The sequence below is a fragment of the Archocentrus centrarchus genome, chromosome 4, assembly GCF_007364275.1.
Source record: "Archocentrus centrarchus isolate MPI-CPG fArcCen1 chromosome 4, fArcCen1, whole genome shotgun sequence".
Taxonomy (NCBI): Eukaryota; Metazoa; Chordata; class Actinopteri; order Cichliformes; family Cichlidae; genus Archocentrus; species Archocentrus centrarchus.
The window spans coordinates 14769909-14785757 of record NC_044349.1 but is presented as its reverse complement, the minus strand read 5'-3'; positions in this window follow the sequence as shown (position 1 = coordinate 14785757).

Genomic DNA, 15849 nt, shown 5'->3' with positions numbered 1-15849 from the left:
GGTTCTGTGCTAGGACCAATTTTATTTACATTATACATGCTTCCCTTAGGCAGTATTATTAGAAAGCACTGCATCAATTTTCATTGTTATGCAGATGATACTCAGCTTTACCTATCAATGAAGCCAGATGACACACATCAATGAGTTAAGCTGCAGGAATGTCTTAAAGACATAAAGGACTGGATGACCTCTAATTTCCTGCTTCTAAATTCAGATAAAACTGAAATTCTTGTTCTCGGCCCCACAAATCTTAGAAACTGTCATGTCCTGGGCCGTTGGCCCAGCGTTTTGTGTTAATTTATTTCCTGAGTTTGTCCTCCCTGTATGTTTGTCATGTTCCCAGTGTTGTGACTTGTCTGCGTGTTCCTTGGTTTATCACTTCCTGTTTTATTTTGCCAATGTGATTTCCTTGTGCTTTGTGTTTAGCTTTGCTTCCCCTGTGTAATTAGTTTCATTTGCCTCACCTGTTGTTCCCTGCTGTTTCCTCTTGCCCTGATTACCCATTGTGTATTTAAGCCCTCAGTTTTCATTTGTTCTCTGTCGCGTCGTTGATGTTTTGTGCCCGCATGTTCCTGTGTTCCCTGTGCCTGCCCTTCGTCTCCCTGTGCCTCCCTTCCAAGGTTTTTGTATTTGTGTTTCCCCGTTGAAATAAATCCCCTTTTTAGTTATGTTTGCTTCTGGAGTCCTTCATGTGAGTCCTTCCTCGCCTGTTTCCTCCCCGGCCATGACAGAACGACGCGACCATTACAAAACCCCCTCCGGCTCCAATTTTTTCGACGGCACTCGTCTAGCGCTGGGGGGCCCGGCGTCTTTGAACAGTCCCCGTCATCGTCACTCACCTGCCTCCCCTTTCGCTGATCCCTCCCTTCCTCGGCAGCCGCGGAGGAGAGGGAGTTCCCGGCAGCAACGGCGGAAGGCACCCCGAGACCCGAGCGGTATAACGCCGCGGACCGCTTCACCACTTCACACCCAATCCTCCGTTTCCGTGAGTAACACTGGCTTCAACGCTACTATGCCTGCGGACAATTATTCCCGTCACCCCCCTGCCTTTCCCCTCCCTGAGGTGGCAAAGCAGACCATTATCTGTTGGGTGGATTCACTGGTTATGGACCTTCTGGCTGACCCATGTGAGCAGGAACAGCAACAGCTCACGGCCCAGCTGCAAGGGCTAGTCGATGATTACCCTTGGTTATTTGGCTCTCTGCATGGGTTAGTGCAGGATTTCTTAACCTCCACCCTTCACCTACAGCAGTCCCCAGTGTCAGCTCATTCTCAGTCCCCAGTGTCAGCGCATTCTCAGTGCCCGGTGTCAGCTGTGTCTCAGTCTCCCCAGTCAGCTGTGCCTCAGGCTGCTTCCACGCAGTCAGCTCCTCTCCCTAGCTCGCAGTCAGTCTCCTCGCAGTCAGTCTCCTCGCAGTCAGTCTCCTCGCAGTCAGTCTCCTCGCAGTCAGTCTCCTCGCAGTCAGTCTCCTCGCAGTCAGCTCTAACGCCCTTAGCTCCTGCTCTCTCTAGCTCGCAGTCTGCTCTTTCTGTCTCCCGGCCTGCTTCCACGCGGCCAGTTTTGACGTACTCAGGCCCCTCTAGCCTTCAGTCGGTTTCCCTAATGTCTGTTCACCCTAGCACTCTGTCAGTTCCTCCAGTGTCAGTTCCTCCAGTGTCAGCTCCTCCTCAGTCGCAGTGTTCCCAGTCAGCTGTAGCTCCAGCTCCTCCTCAGTCGCAGTGTTCCCAGTCAGCTGTAGCTCCAGCTCCTCCTCAGTCGCAGTGTTCCCAGTCAGCTGTAGCTCCAGCTCCTCCTCAGTCGCAGTGTTCCCAGTCAGCTGTAGCTCCAGCTCCTCCTCAGTCGCAGTGTTCCCAGTCAGCTGTAGCTCCAGCTCCTCCTCAGTCGCAGTGTTCCCAGTCAGCTGTAGCTCCAGCTCCTCCTCAGTCGCAGTCTCAGACCCCTCAGTTAGCTCCAGCTCCCTCTGCTCACCCTGCTCCCGCTCCCTTGGCTCCAGCTCCCCCTGCACCCGTACCTGTTCCGCGGGTGGGGGCAGCCACTGACGGGCTGACCTCTGCACCCGTACCTGTTCCGCGGGTGGGGGCAGCCACGGACGGGCTGACCTCTGCACCCGTTCCTGTTCCGCGGGTGGGGGCAGCCACGGACGGGCTGACCTCTGCACCCGTTCCTGTTCCGCGGGTGGGGGCAGCCACGGACGGGCTGACCTCTGCACCCGTTCCTGTTCCGCGGGTGGGGGCAACCAGGTCCAAGCCTTCGCATCGGTTTTCTGTGTTAGCTGCAGCAGCAGGGTCTCAGTCAGCTCTAGCTCCAGTCGCTCTCCCTCGCCTTCAGTCAGCTCCAGTAACTCGTCCTCGGTCCCCAGTGTCAGCTGTTTCAGTGCCCTCTCAGTCAGTTCCCTCAGCCCCTGTCTTAGTTCCTTCGGTTTTGGTCCCAGTTCCCTCAGCTCCTGCTCCTTCTGTAGCTCCAGTAGTGTCAGCTCCCTCTCAGGCCCCAGTGTCAGCGAGCTCTCGGTCTGTCTCCACGCAGCCAGATCTCCCTAGCTCTCGGTCTGTTTCCACGCAGCCAGATCTCCCTAGCTCTCGGTCTGTTTCCACGCAGCCAGATCTCCCTAGCTCTCGGTCTGTTTCCACGCAGCCAGATCTCCCTAGCTCTCGGTCTGTTTCCACGCAGCCAGATCTCTCTCGCTCGCGGTCTGTTTCCACGCAGCCAGATCTCCCTAGCTCACAGCCCGCTCTCTCTGGCTCCCGGCCTGCTTCCACGCAGCCAGTCGTCTCCCGGCCTGCTTCCACGCAGCCAGTCGTCTCCCGGCCTGCTTCCACGCAGCCAGTCGTCTCCCGGCCTGCTTCCACGCAGCCAGTCGTCTCCCGGCCTGCTTCCACGCAGCCAGTCGTCTCCCGGCCTGCTTCCACGCAGCCAGTCGTCTCCCGGCCTGCTTCCACGCAGCCAGTCGTCTCCCGGCCTGCTTCCACGCAGTCCCCTGCACCTCGGCTATTCCTCGAGCAGCCCCTGCTGCTCAATAAAGCAGCAGTGTGCCCTGTTCCGCGGTCCCAGCCTACGCATCCGGTGCCTCACTATGTAGGCCCCGTTCAGCCCATGGGCTCAGCTCACTCCAAGCCGATGGGGGTCTCCGCTCATTCTGAGCCGATGGGGGTCTCCGCTCAGTCCGAGCACTCCGCGCCAGAGGGCCCCGCTCAGTCCGAGCCGATGGGGGTCTCCGCTCAGTCCGAGCCGATGGGGGTCTCCGCTCAGTCCGAGCCAGGGGGTCCCGCTCAGTCCGAGCCGATGGGGGTCTCCGCTCAGTCCGAGCGCTCCGCGCCAGAGGGTCCCGCTCAGTCCGAGCCGATGGGGGTCTCCGCTCAGTCCGAGCACTCCGCGCCAGAGGGTCCCGCTCAGTCCGAGCGCTCCGCGCCAGAGGGTCCCGCTCAGTCCGAGCCGATGGGGGTCTCCGCTCAGTCCGAGCGCTCCGCGCCAGAGGGTCCCGCTCAGTCCGAGCCGATGGGGGTCTCAGCTCAGTCCGAGCGCTCCGCGCCAGAGGGTCCCGCTCAGTCCGAGCCGATGGGGGTCTCCGCTCAGTCCGAGCCAGGGGGTCCCGCTCAGTCCGAGCACTCCGCGCCAGAGGGTCCCGCTCAGTCCGAGCCGATGGGGGTCTCCGCTCAGTCCGAGCCAGGGGGTCCCGCTCAGTCCGAGCACTCCGCGCCAGAGGGTCCCGCTCAGTCCGAGCCGATGGGGGTCTCCGCTCAGTCCGAGCGCTCCGAGCCAGGGGGTCCCGCTCAGTCCGAGCCGGTGGGGGTCTCTGCTCAGTCCGAGCGCTCCACGTCACCCGAGGGTTCCCCACCAGAGCCCGGGGTCGCCCTTCTCCGCCGCCGCATGCCCCGCGGTCGGCCTCCAGTGTCTGCTCCCCGTCGCCGCCGCCGCACGCCCCGCGGTCGGCCTCCAGTGACCCCTCCTCGTCGCCGCCACCGCTGGGAGCGCGGTCGGCCTCCAGTGACCCCTCGTCGTTGCCGCCGCCGCTGGGAGCGCGGTCGGCCTCCAGTGACTCCCCCTCGTCGTCGCCGCCGCCGCTGGGAGCGCGGTCGGCCTCCAGTGACTCCCCCTCGTCCTCGTCGCCGCCGCCGCTGGGAGCGCGGTCGGCCTCCAGTGACTCCCCCTCGTCCTCGTCGCCGCCGCCGCTGGGAGCGCGGTCGGCCTCCAGTGATTCCTTCTCGTCCTCGTCGCCGCCGCCGCTGGGAGCGCGGTCGGCCTCCAGTGATTCCTTCTCGTCCTCGTCGCCGCCGCCGCTGGGAGCGCGGTCGGCCTCCAGTGATTCCTTCTCGTCCTCGTCGCCGCCGCCGCTGGGAGCGCGGTCGGCCTCCCTCGTTGGGATTTTGCTTTGTGGCCCCTTGGCCTCTGCGGCCTCCTGAACTGTGTGTTTTTTGTTTTTGGATTTCCCACTGACTCCCCTGAACTGTGGACTGTTTTTTCCCCTGCTGTTTTTTGTTTTGTCATAGCTCCTGGACTGTTCCTTGTTTCGGCCCCCTGTTTTGGACATTGGAGCTCTCCGGCCTTGTGCCGTCGCTTTTTGTTTCATCCGGTTGTTTTTTTTTTTTGCTTCTCGTCCCCGTGTTTTGTTCTTGTTTGGACTGTGTTGCCTCTGCTCTGCCTCATTTTGATGCCCCCTGTTGGACTGTCTCCGGCCTTGTGCCGTCGCCTTTTGTTCTGGTCCTGTGTTTTTGTTTTCTTCCTGTCCGGGTTTGATTTGTTTTGTTCACGCCCTGTGATTTCTGTTTTGCTCCCTGTCTTTGTTTTTGTTTCGGGCCCTCCCTCCTGGTCGCCCGCCTCCCGCCCTTGTCTGGTTTTGTTTCTGGTTTTGGCCGTCGGGAGCCGGCCTTTGAGGGGGGGGTACTGTCATGTCCTGGGCCGTTGGCCCAGCGTTTTGTGTTAATTTATTTCCTGAGTTTGTCCTCCCTGTATGTTTGTCATGTTCCCAGTGTTGTGACTTGTCTGCGTGTTCCTTGGTTTATCACTTCCTGTTTTATTTTGCCAATGTGATTTCCTTGTGCTTTGTGTTTAGCTTTGCTTCCCCTGTGTAATTAGTTTCATTTGCCTCACCTGTTGTTCCCTGCTGTTTCCTCTTGCCCTGATTACCCATTGTGTATTTAAGCCCTCAGTTTTCATTTGTTCTCTGTCGCGTCGTTGATGTTTTGTGCCCGCATGTTCCGGTGTTCCCTGTGCCTGCCCTTCGTCTCCCTGTGCCTCCCTTCCAAGGTTTTTGTATTTGTGTTTCCCCGTTGAAATAAATCCCCTTTTTAGTTATGTTTGCTTCTGGAGTCCTTCATGTGAGTCCTTCCTCGCCTGTTTCCTCCCCGGCCATGACAGAAACATGGTGTCTAACCAGATACTTACTCTGGATGGCATTACTTTGGCCTCCAGTAACACTGTGAGAAATCTTGGAGTCATTTTTGACCAGGATATGTCCTTCAATGCACATATTAAACAAATATGTAGGACCGCTTTTTTGCATTTGCGCAATATTTCTAAAATTAGAAACATCCTTTCTCAGAGTGATGCTGAAAAGCTCATTCATGCATTTATTACTTCTAGGCTGGATTATTGTAATTCATTATTATCAGGCTGTCCTAAAAGCTTCCTGAAAAGCCTTCAGCTGATCCAAAATGCTGCAGCTAGAGTACTGACAGGGACTAGAAAGAGAGAGCATATTTCTCCCATATTGGCTTCTCTTCATTGGCTCCCTGTTAAATCTAGAATAGAATTTAAAATTCTTCTCCTCACATACAAGGTCTTGAATAATCAGGCACCATCTTATCTCAAAGACCTCATAGTACCATATCACCCCAACAGAGCACTTCGCTCTCAGACTGCTGGCTTACTTGTGGTTCCTAGGATACTTAAGAGTAGAATGGGAGGCAGAGCCTTCAGCTTTCAGGCGCCTCTTCTGTGGAACCAGCTTCCAGCTTGGATTCGGGAGACAGACACCCTCTCTATTTTTAAGATTAGGCTTAAAACTTTCCTTTATGATAAAGCTTATAGTTAGGGCTGGATCAGGTGACCCTGAACCATCCCTTAGTTATGCTGCTATAGGCCTAGGCTGCTGGGGGGTTCACATAATGCACTGTTTCTCATTCACCTTATTTACTTTGTTTATACTCCACTCTGCATTTAATCATTAATTGATATTAATCTCTGGCTCTCTTCCACAGCATGTCTTTCTCTCCCCTCAGCCCAACCGGTCGCGGCAGATGACTGCCCCTCCCTGAGCCTGGTTCTGCTGGAGGTTTCTTCCTGTTAAAAGGGAGTTTTTCCTTTCCACTGTCGCCAAGTGCTTGCTCATAGGGGGTCGTTTTGACTGTTGGGTTTTCTCTGTATTATTGTAGGGTCTTTACCCACAATACAAAGCGCCTTGAGGCGACAGTTTGTTGTGATTTGGCGCTATATAAATAAAATTGAATTGAATTGAATTGAATTGAAAGCCAGGCCAGCCATTCAGACCATCCTGACAGAGATCAGAGAGATGTACTCAAATGACATTCTGCTCAACAGCACTGCAAACTTTGCACCAGTGCTGCTTACCAAAATTGCCCCCCCCCCAAAAAAAACACACACACACACACACACACACACACACACACACACACACACACACACACACACACACACACACACACACACACAGTACATATGGCTATGACTTCTATTGCTCTCTCACATTGCTGATGTCTTCATCCTTTACACTGTGCTAACATACACCTGAATGCTCCAGACCAGCAAACTGCCAAAACTTGGTGGTCATAGTTAATCAAATGCATTTGATTAGCAGCACCTGGCTGCTCCTTACCATCATAATTCCTACTGAAGCTGTAAGAGTGGACTTTTTAAGAGGACCGTACAGGGTCCTTTTTCACAAGACTGTAAATAAGAAAGATAGAGTGGAGGCATGCCAAAAAAACAAAAAACAAACCTTGAGAACCACTGATTTAAAATACTGATTTAAAAATATAATTGGTAAAAACTAATTACAGCTGAACTAAGAATCCGGGCAGGCTCCCTTAATCTTATTTCCAAATCAAATCTCTTCTTCTGGTATTTGTGCTTTCACAAGCTAAGAATCTATTAGTTGAGTTTAGCCCTCTAAAAATACTAGTGTAGACAGTGTAATGAGACTGATTCAGAGCCAGCATTCTCAACCAGAGGCAAATTACAGTCAACTCTTTGGTCAGAACAGACAGAAGCAAACATTCTGTCTTAGCTAATTGTAATCATCTCAATTAATTGCCAGCACATATGATGTCCCACATTGGTGGGGTGAGTGATTATGTTGTAAGTGGGTCTGCCCTGTGGTGTACCAGGCATCCAATCTTTCTCCATCTAATTATATGGGGAGTTATCATGTCCCTAATGACTTTGTGTGTTGCCTATTCCTTAAGAAGCTCAAGATAAAGGCGAAGACAAAATGATGTAAAGCACATTATCATTGGCAATGGACTCCTGGCGGCATTGCTTTAAATAGAGCTTGAGTCTCTTTGTAACCAGGCTCTTTTGTGAGATATGAGAACAGCGCTAATGAGTGCCCACACTCTTGATTTGGAGTATGCCCAGCTCAGTTTCAGTACAAGAGGGAAAGGGCAGTTTAACAAACTAGGAAAGAAAAACTCCCCTTTTCTAGGTAATGAGAATGAAAGGAATTTATGAATGCTGACATATTGAAGTTATAAATTACAAAGTGAAGCAGAGGTTTTTTGGTTAACTGTAGCATTTCACTGAGCTAGAGAAAAATGTGACTGACAATGATAATAGGTGTTCACAGTGTTTTATGGGCTAGCATTTATGACTTTCCTAAATTTTTAAATAAAAAATATCCCTAAGGAGAGATTGACCAGGAATCTTTAGATTACACTAAAAGTAGTAATCAGTAAAAAGAGATACTTTTTTTGCATTGCATTGCATACTTTTCCAAAAGTAAAGTTGTCAGGATTCTTAGGCTTTTATACCAAACCTGTTTATTTCAACCTCCTTTGAACCTATCAGTACAAGTGCAGACAAGTTAAACTGCAAGTCTTTCTAAAGTCCCAAGACTCTGGTGCTATTTCTTTATGTAAGTAAATTAAGCAGCACTCTGCAACAATAGACAGTGATATTAGCATTGATTAAAAGATGAGGTGCTTTGTACAATCCATCTGCCATGTGAATGAAGGATTTTATGTATCATTGTGGACAGGTCCTTGCACAAAGATAATTGTAAATTCACATTTGACTTTGTAATATGGTTATTTTAATTTTTGTTCTTCACCTCACAGTCCTCACAACAAAAGTCAACATACAACATTTGCTGACTTGATAACTTAATTCAAAAATTGTAAAAGTCATTGTAAAAGTTATTACAAGTATTACTAACAGTTGTGCAGTATTTGGGTATCTGCTAAAACAAATGCACTACTGGTGTAACATGCTTCCCTTTCTCTTTTTGGTGTTAACACATGTTTAATTTCACAAAATGTCTGCTTGGCTTCTCTCTTTGCCTTTTTCTGTTGTGCCATATACACAAGTCTCCAAACTGCATTTCTGCCCTGTCTTGGAGTCATCATCATTATCATGGCTTGACTTCATAAAGACTTGACTTCATGAAGATCTAGGAAGGACAGCTGGAAATGACAATTTGATCTGGGATGGGTGTTGAGGCAGCACAATTTTTCCTCCTCTTCAGGGTAGCCCTGCAGATGCTCTTAAAGGAGAAGCCAGCCTGGCAGATATTATTTCTCCAGGCCTCACAGTCAGCAGCTGGAGATGACCACTGGTGGTGAGCAATGTGGCAGATACTAAGGTACTTCTTCAGACAGTCCCTATATCCTTTCTTTAGGGCTGCTATATTACGGTGGCTGCAGGATAACTCTTCGTAAAGCACAATCTTTGGCAAGCTGCAATCCTCCATCCTGGAGATATAGCCTGCCCAGCAAAGTTGTATCTTCAGCTACAACTCTGGCCTCGATGCTGTTGACCTCCGCCTGTTCTAGGACTTCCTGGTTGGTAATGAAGTCACTCCAGTGGTTGTTCAAGATTGAACGTAGGCAGTATTAATGAGTGGACAGCCACTCTTCCACTGAGAAAATTTCTGATGAGGCTTCAGTGACAAGTAGATGGATCAACTGAACTCAGGTCCTGTGTCAGGACCCGAGACTGAAGGGTCCCAAGTCTCAATTTTTTAAAATAATATTATTGAAGTAAATGTTATCGAGCAATCCTTTTAGGAGTTTGTTCCTTGGTCCTTGTGGCCCTTTTTTTATGCATTGTCCTCATCAATCAATAGCCACTTATTAACTTATTCATTTCAATTGCGGAATTTACAGTTTTATGGACCTGGGGTAATTCTGTACCCCAGGGTTTCCATCATTGCCAAAAGGTGTCTCTTTTTGATGCAGCACTGCTACCTTGTGGTATCTCTATATAGGTAGGATATATAGATATATATATATACATAGATAGGTATATAGATAGGACTTGAATACTTGAATCAAATCCTATATACATCCAGCTGCAAGTGTAAAAGATCTGGGAGAATAAGTAGGTGTAAGACATACAAAACGTGTCAGCATATCTGGCATGGCTAGAAATACAGGACATTGACCTTGGACTTGGGGATGTTATTGTACAGTGAACACAGAAAAAAGTGATTTGACGTAATAAAAAAATATTTTGAAAAGGTTTCATATCAGACAAATTTAGATGGAATTAGCTAGTCTTCTATACATGTATCTGGATATTTTTGTTCCCAAGTCTTATCAGCTACCGGGTACTGTGTAACTTCATTTTAGGTATGTTCATCCAGAATGAGGCTGCTAATGATAAATGTTTTGCAGAATATTCCAATTCAGTTGTTTAAATGCATGCAGTGTTTGTTTGGTGGTTAAATGCATGCAGTGTTTGTTTGGTGGTTAAATGCAAGCAGTGTTTCTTTGGTGGTTAAATGCATGCAGTGTTCATTTCTTGGTTGAAATAAAGTTCATTTTATGGTTATATCTATGCTTTCTTTGATTAAATCCATGGGGTACAGATTAACCCCAGGTCACTAAAAACGTAAGCAAAAAAGTGCACACATAGAAAGGTTAAGGACAGAAAATACTGTTCATCTGCTTTATGCAGGTTTTTTTATTTTTTAGGTTTGCTATTTCATTCTTCTTTTATTTTGTGCTCCATTTTTCAATGAGTCAACGTTAAATTGCTTAAGAAACAAAAAATTAAAAAAAATATTCCTCTGTAAAAGGTCAGCTACAAGGACTGGACTAAAAACAAGTGAAAAAGCAGCCAATGTCCAAAGAAAAACTTTAGAAAACCTGGAAAATTACTGCTCATGACACTTTTAAAAAATTTTAAGAAAGTCTGACTCCTTGGAGGCAAAATATCAAGAAATTAGGGGCAGCTCGAGACTTTTCACAGTAGTGTAGATTCAAATCCTATTTACATATCTGAACATATCTGAATCTCTTGTATATATTGTTCAAAGACACTTAAAAAGTTAATTTTAAGCTGCGAAGGACTGCGAAGGAGGATGAAATGTCTAGTTCCAAAAAGCCAATAAAGCTTTGTGCATGGATGTTCATATACACTGCTGAAAAAAATTAAAGGAACACTTCAAAATGCAAAGAAAATGAAAGTGAAAAACAATAAGGTAGGCTAGTTGTCAAGTCCTGGGCCGTTTGCCCAGCATTTTGTGTTAAGTTTTTATTTTCCTGAGTTTCAGTCCCCAGTTTGTTTTGATGTCTTGTTCCCTTTGTCCCTGTCTCCCCTGTATCTATGGTCTTGTGTCTGTTTTGTCATCTTGTTCCGTATGTTTTCCTGGTGTCAAGTCTGCGTCTTTGTCTCCCTCTTCTGTCTTCCTGTTTTACTTTGATAGTTGTCTGGTCCATGTCGGTTATCTTCAGTTTTGCTTCCCCCAGGTAAGGTAATCAGCGTCACCTGTGTTCCCACCTGTTTCCTCTTCCCTCATCAGCCCCTCTGTGTATTTAAGTCCTGTGTTTTCTCTGCCTGTTGTTGATGTTGCTGCGTCAGTGTTCCCGTGCCGTGTGTGTCCCTGCGCCCTGGTTTTGCTATTAGTTCTGGCACCTATCCAGCTCCAGTATCTTTGAGTTTTTTTTTCCCTGTTGTCACAATAAATTCACTGTTTTGTTCTAACCTTTGTCCGAGTCTGCATCCTGGGGTCCCATCCTGCCACACGCACCCAAGCCATGACACTAGTCCTTTTTGCCAAAATTTAATTGCAGCATGTCAAAATGGTACTCACCAGTTTGTATAGTCCCTATGTGCTTCCATGAATGCCTGACAAGGTTAGGGCATACTCCTAATGAGATGACACACGGTGTCCTGGGGGATCTTGTTCCAGATCTGGACCAGGGCATCACTGAGCTCCTGGACAGTTTGAGGTGCAACCTCATGCCACATTAACCCGGGCACCATTGTGCAACAGAAGGAACCCATGACCCATTGCACCAATGGGTCATGCTGGAGGTCATTTTGTAGGACTCTGGCAGTGCTCATCCTGTTCCTCCTTCCACAAAGGAGCAGATAAAAGGCCTGCTGATGGGTTTAGGACTTTCTACGGCCCTGTCCAGCTCTCCTAGAGTAACTCTTGAGACTGTGCTGGGAGACACAGCAAACCTTCTGGCAATGGCACTTATTGATGTGCCATTTTGGAGGAGTTGAACTATCTGTACAACCTCTGTAACGTCCAGGTATCACCTCATGCTACCAGTAGTGACACTGACCCTAGCCAAATGCAAAACTAATGAACAAACAGTCAGAAAAGATGAGGAGGGAAAAAATGTCAGTCGCCTCCACCTGTTTGGGGGGTTGTCTCATTGTCTGTAGTGCACCTGTTGTTAATTTAATTAACACCAAAGTAGCTGAAACTGATTAACAACCGTTCGTACTACATAACTGGCTAGATCAATATCCCAGAAGTTTAAGTATTCCATTTTTTTGAACGCTACATCTTTAGGATGAAACAAAAAGTTAAATTGTTTCTTTCAGTACATTCAGAAACAACAAAAGAACAAAACTAAAGGGTAAAAAGGCAAAACCACTGCAGAGGCGATGCATCTACAGAGAATGAATGTGAATGATCTAAAATTCCTCAAAAAGAAAAAAATTTTAATTTAGAATTTTTAAATCACCTAATATGAATGTATAGTTTCTGCTACTTAAACAGCAGTTGAAATTCCATTCACTGACATGTATGCATTTTTATGGGTGATGAATATTATTGGTATGTAAGAAATCTTGGTATTTAGGAAAACATGGCAGAAAAGAGATCTTAGATGGATTCTTTATTATTCACCTTCATTTTTATTGTTACAGTAGCTTCATGCAGACAAACACACACACTTTACCTTGAAGTGATGCATCTGAAGCAATACACTGACCAATTTACCATCCTCATCTTCAACAACTGCCACTGGGAGATAACAAGTAGTGTTTTCAACATTAAAGAAGATTGTAGCTAATACCCTTCTATAAGTGATGCAGATGGAAGTACTAGTTTATACTTTAGCATACTCATATTAGGCCAGGCCAATCTGATCAGACCTGAAAAGCTCTGCAGGGTATCTCTGTTTACATATTTGTGTATAGATGAATGCTGGTTGCAGTTTGAATCCGTGATTTGTCACACAGGAGCTTTTCAGGAAGTCTAAATTAATTTATTCTTACATTAGGGACTCAACTAATTAAAAAAAATTGACAAACTGATTGACAACTGATTTCAATGAAACTGGATCAAGCAAATTATTATGACTAAAGACACAAACGGAAAAGAAGGAAATTATTGTGCGGGACATTTATGCAATGTAAAGCTTTGCTATCCTTACATGGCCTCTTGCCTCTGTGAACCATACATCCAATTTGATGCCTCCTGAATTGTTAATCAGCTAGTGGAATATTAAGAGCTGCTGTTCTGCTGCTCTGCCAGGGGCAACTATGTGGAACACTAAATATCAATAAATAGATAAATAAAGCTAAGTCCTAATGATTCATTTAGGATGATATCGATTTGGTGTGACATATGTTATAATTAAAGGGCCTGCTTTAGCATTTATAAAGGACTGTGCAAAAGTCTTGAGTCACCCCTCATTTCTTTATATTTTGCTTGGAAAATGGGAAATAGTTGCGGTAATTTATTGAAACATGTGCAAGCATAAACGGAAATACAGTATTTAAGGCAATAACAGTCTGTACAAATATTTTGCACTTCAAAGTGAATATTTGGTATGACCACCTTTATTCTTCAACACAGCCTGAACTTTCTTAGGCAAGCTTTCTTGTAACTTCTTTAAGTAGTCTTCAGGAATAGCTCTCCAAGCTTCTTGAAGGATATTCCAAACCTCTTCTTTGAATGTTAGAATTATCACATGGTCGATAAAAATCTTTTCTGCATTCGCAATTCCATCAATTTTGACAAGATCCTCAAAACCACTAAAATGCCATTTCTAACCATGAACCGTCACTATGTTTTACAGATGGCTGTAGACCCTCACTGTTGTATCTCTCTCCTGACCTCCTGCATCCATAATGATGACAATTTGAACCAAAAAAAAAAAAAATTGGATTCGTCACTCCATAAGACCCGTTGCCACTGATTTTCAGTAACGTTCTTGTATTATTCGGTATAACTCAACCTTTTCTCCCTATTTCCATTCTTTAACAGTGAACAGTAGATGAATCAAATGAAGGGCCAGATGCATCTCTCAGATGCTGTGTCATGTGTTGGATTTTTTACCATTTCTTAAGGGCATGACTTTCAGATATTATTCAGTTTCTGTAGATGGTTTTCCAGGCTTGTCACTTCTTCTTTTGTCCTCCACTTCTCCAGTTTCCTTAAATTTTAAGGACACACTGCCCACCATGGTGAGATATGGCAAGTTTTCAGCAATAGCTCAACTCACCATGTTGATGCAAAAATTTTATTTTAAACTGTGCTATAATTGGCATCTTTCACAGATTCAACTAAAGCAATGAGAACAAATTATTTGTTTTTGAAACAGGTTACAGATGCCTAAAGATGCAATTTCAAACCGGGGGTGACACTGTGGATCCCGGATTAAATGCACACCAGCTTTCAGCATGGCTATACAGAATGCACTATTTTACAACTGTCCTGGGCTGATGGCCCAGTGTTTTTTGTCATCTTTTGTATTTGTCCTCAGTTTGTTATTTCTAGTTCCTTGTGTTTCCATGTGTCAGGTCTGTGTCCTTGTTTCCCCGTTTGATTTCCTGTTTTATTTTGATAGTCATTTGGTCTTTGTCTGTCATGTTAAGTTTTGCTTCCCTTAGTCTTGTCAGTATGATTACTGATTCCTGTGTCTCCCAGCTGTTCCCACTCCCCTCGTTATCCTCTGTATTTAAGTCCCGTGTTTTCACTGCCTGTTGTCGTCTGCTCCCCTGCTGTGTCCCTTCCGTATTCTTCTTTAGTTCTTAGAGTTCATGTCTGGCTGTTGTTCAGTTTTGTTGCTTTCGCTTCTGTCTCTACCCTGCACTACGCCAAATAAAGACTGTTTTTCCACTTACCACGTCTGCCTTGGGGTCCCCTTCCTGCCTGCCACACAGCTGATACATGACAACAACTGAAAACACAGAGGGATTATGTGGTCGATATTTGTACTTTAGCAACTCATACTAGAGATATGTAAGACATGTTGGTAAATGTTATTTTTCAAAATTGTATTTTATAGATCTGGATTTAAATTGAAAATGAGAAATGCAAGTTGCAGCATGCCAGCCATGGCACTTGTTAATCACTTTTTGGCTGGACCACATTTTATATCATTTGTGCATTCTGAGCATTCCGGGCAACCATGTTTTAAGACACTAATGCATATCAGAATGACATACATTAGTGTCTTAGATTTTAAGCTGGGAGAGATCACAAAGCCACTTGGCAGAGCTTGAGATTTAAATGTAAATAAATGAACAAAAGCACTTTTCACTAATCCAGAAAAAAGATATGAAATAAAGATCAGTAATAGTAGGCCAGAGTAAGAGCAATCAGTGTGGTCAGCAAGGAGTAAGTGTAATGAGGTCGCAGAACATTTTAATGGGGTTGGACAGATTGAAGTCATGGATGATTAGACAGAAAGTGATATCCAACTACAACTGCTATAACTACCACAAAGCTCCATTATTGTCGGGGAAATTAAAACTTCTGATTGAATATACTATATACTATGTAAAACTAACATTTCCTGGAAATGATTTATTTTGTTTTGCCCATTCACTGGTTACAGTTAGCAATAACACTGTCAGATTTAGGAGTTTGCTTCCCTCTGTGTATACTTATGCTCTCATAGAAATTGCACGACACTTAAATCTGTTCAATGAAATGGCATGCTTAATAATACACAGCATATGCTTAAGATTTTACCCATAATGTAAAGTATATTTAAAGATGTAGAATTTTCTAAAGAAAAGTTTCAAATTAAATTTTAAAGTGGTCACACATTCCTTGAAAAATGTATCTTTGCATGTGAAACCAAACAGTCATACATGACAGGTGTTTTTGCCTGCCTAAAATCCCATTACATTCCAGTTATCAGACTTGTATTAAGCCCCTGTGTTCACTGATATTTCTCACACCTTAAGATTACAGTTATGATTAACTTGCACACCTGAAAATTGAGCAGAAAATTGAACATCTGCATTGCCATATTCAAAGACAGTCCCCCTTGTTAAAAATCATACAACCCATACAGGAGTCCTCAAAATTCACTGTGAAAAAACACACAAAAAAAACTTAACCTGTAAGCATTTACCCTATAAGGGCATCAAACAAACAAACAAAAAAAAAGAGCCTATGCAAGTAGCAGTTCAGGAGC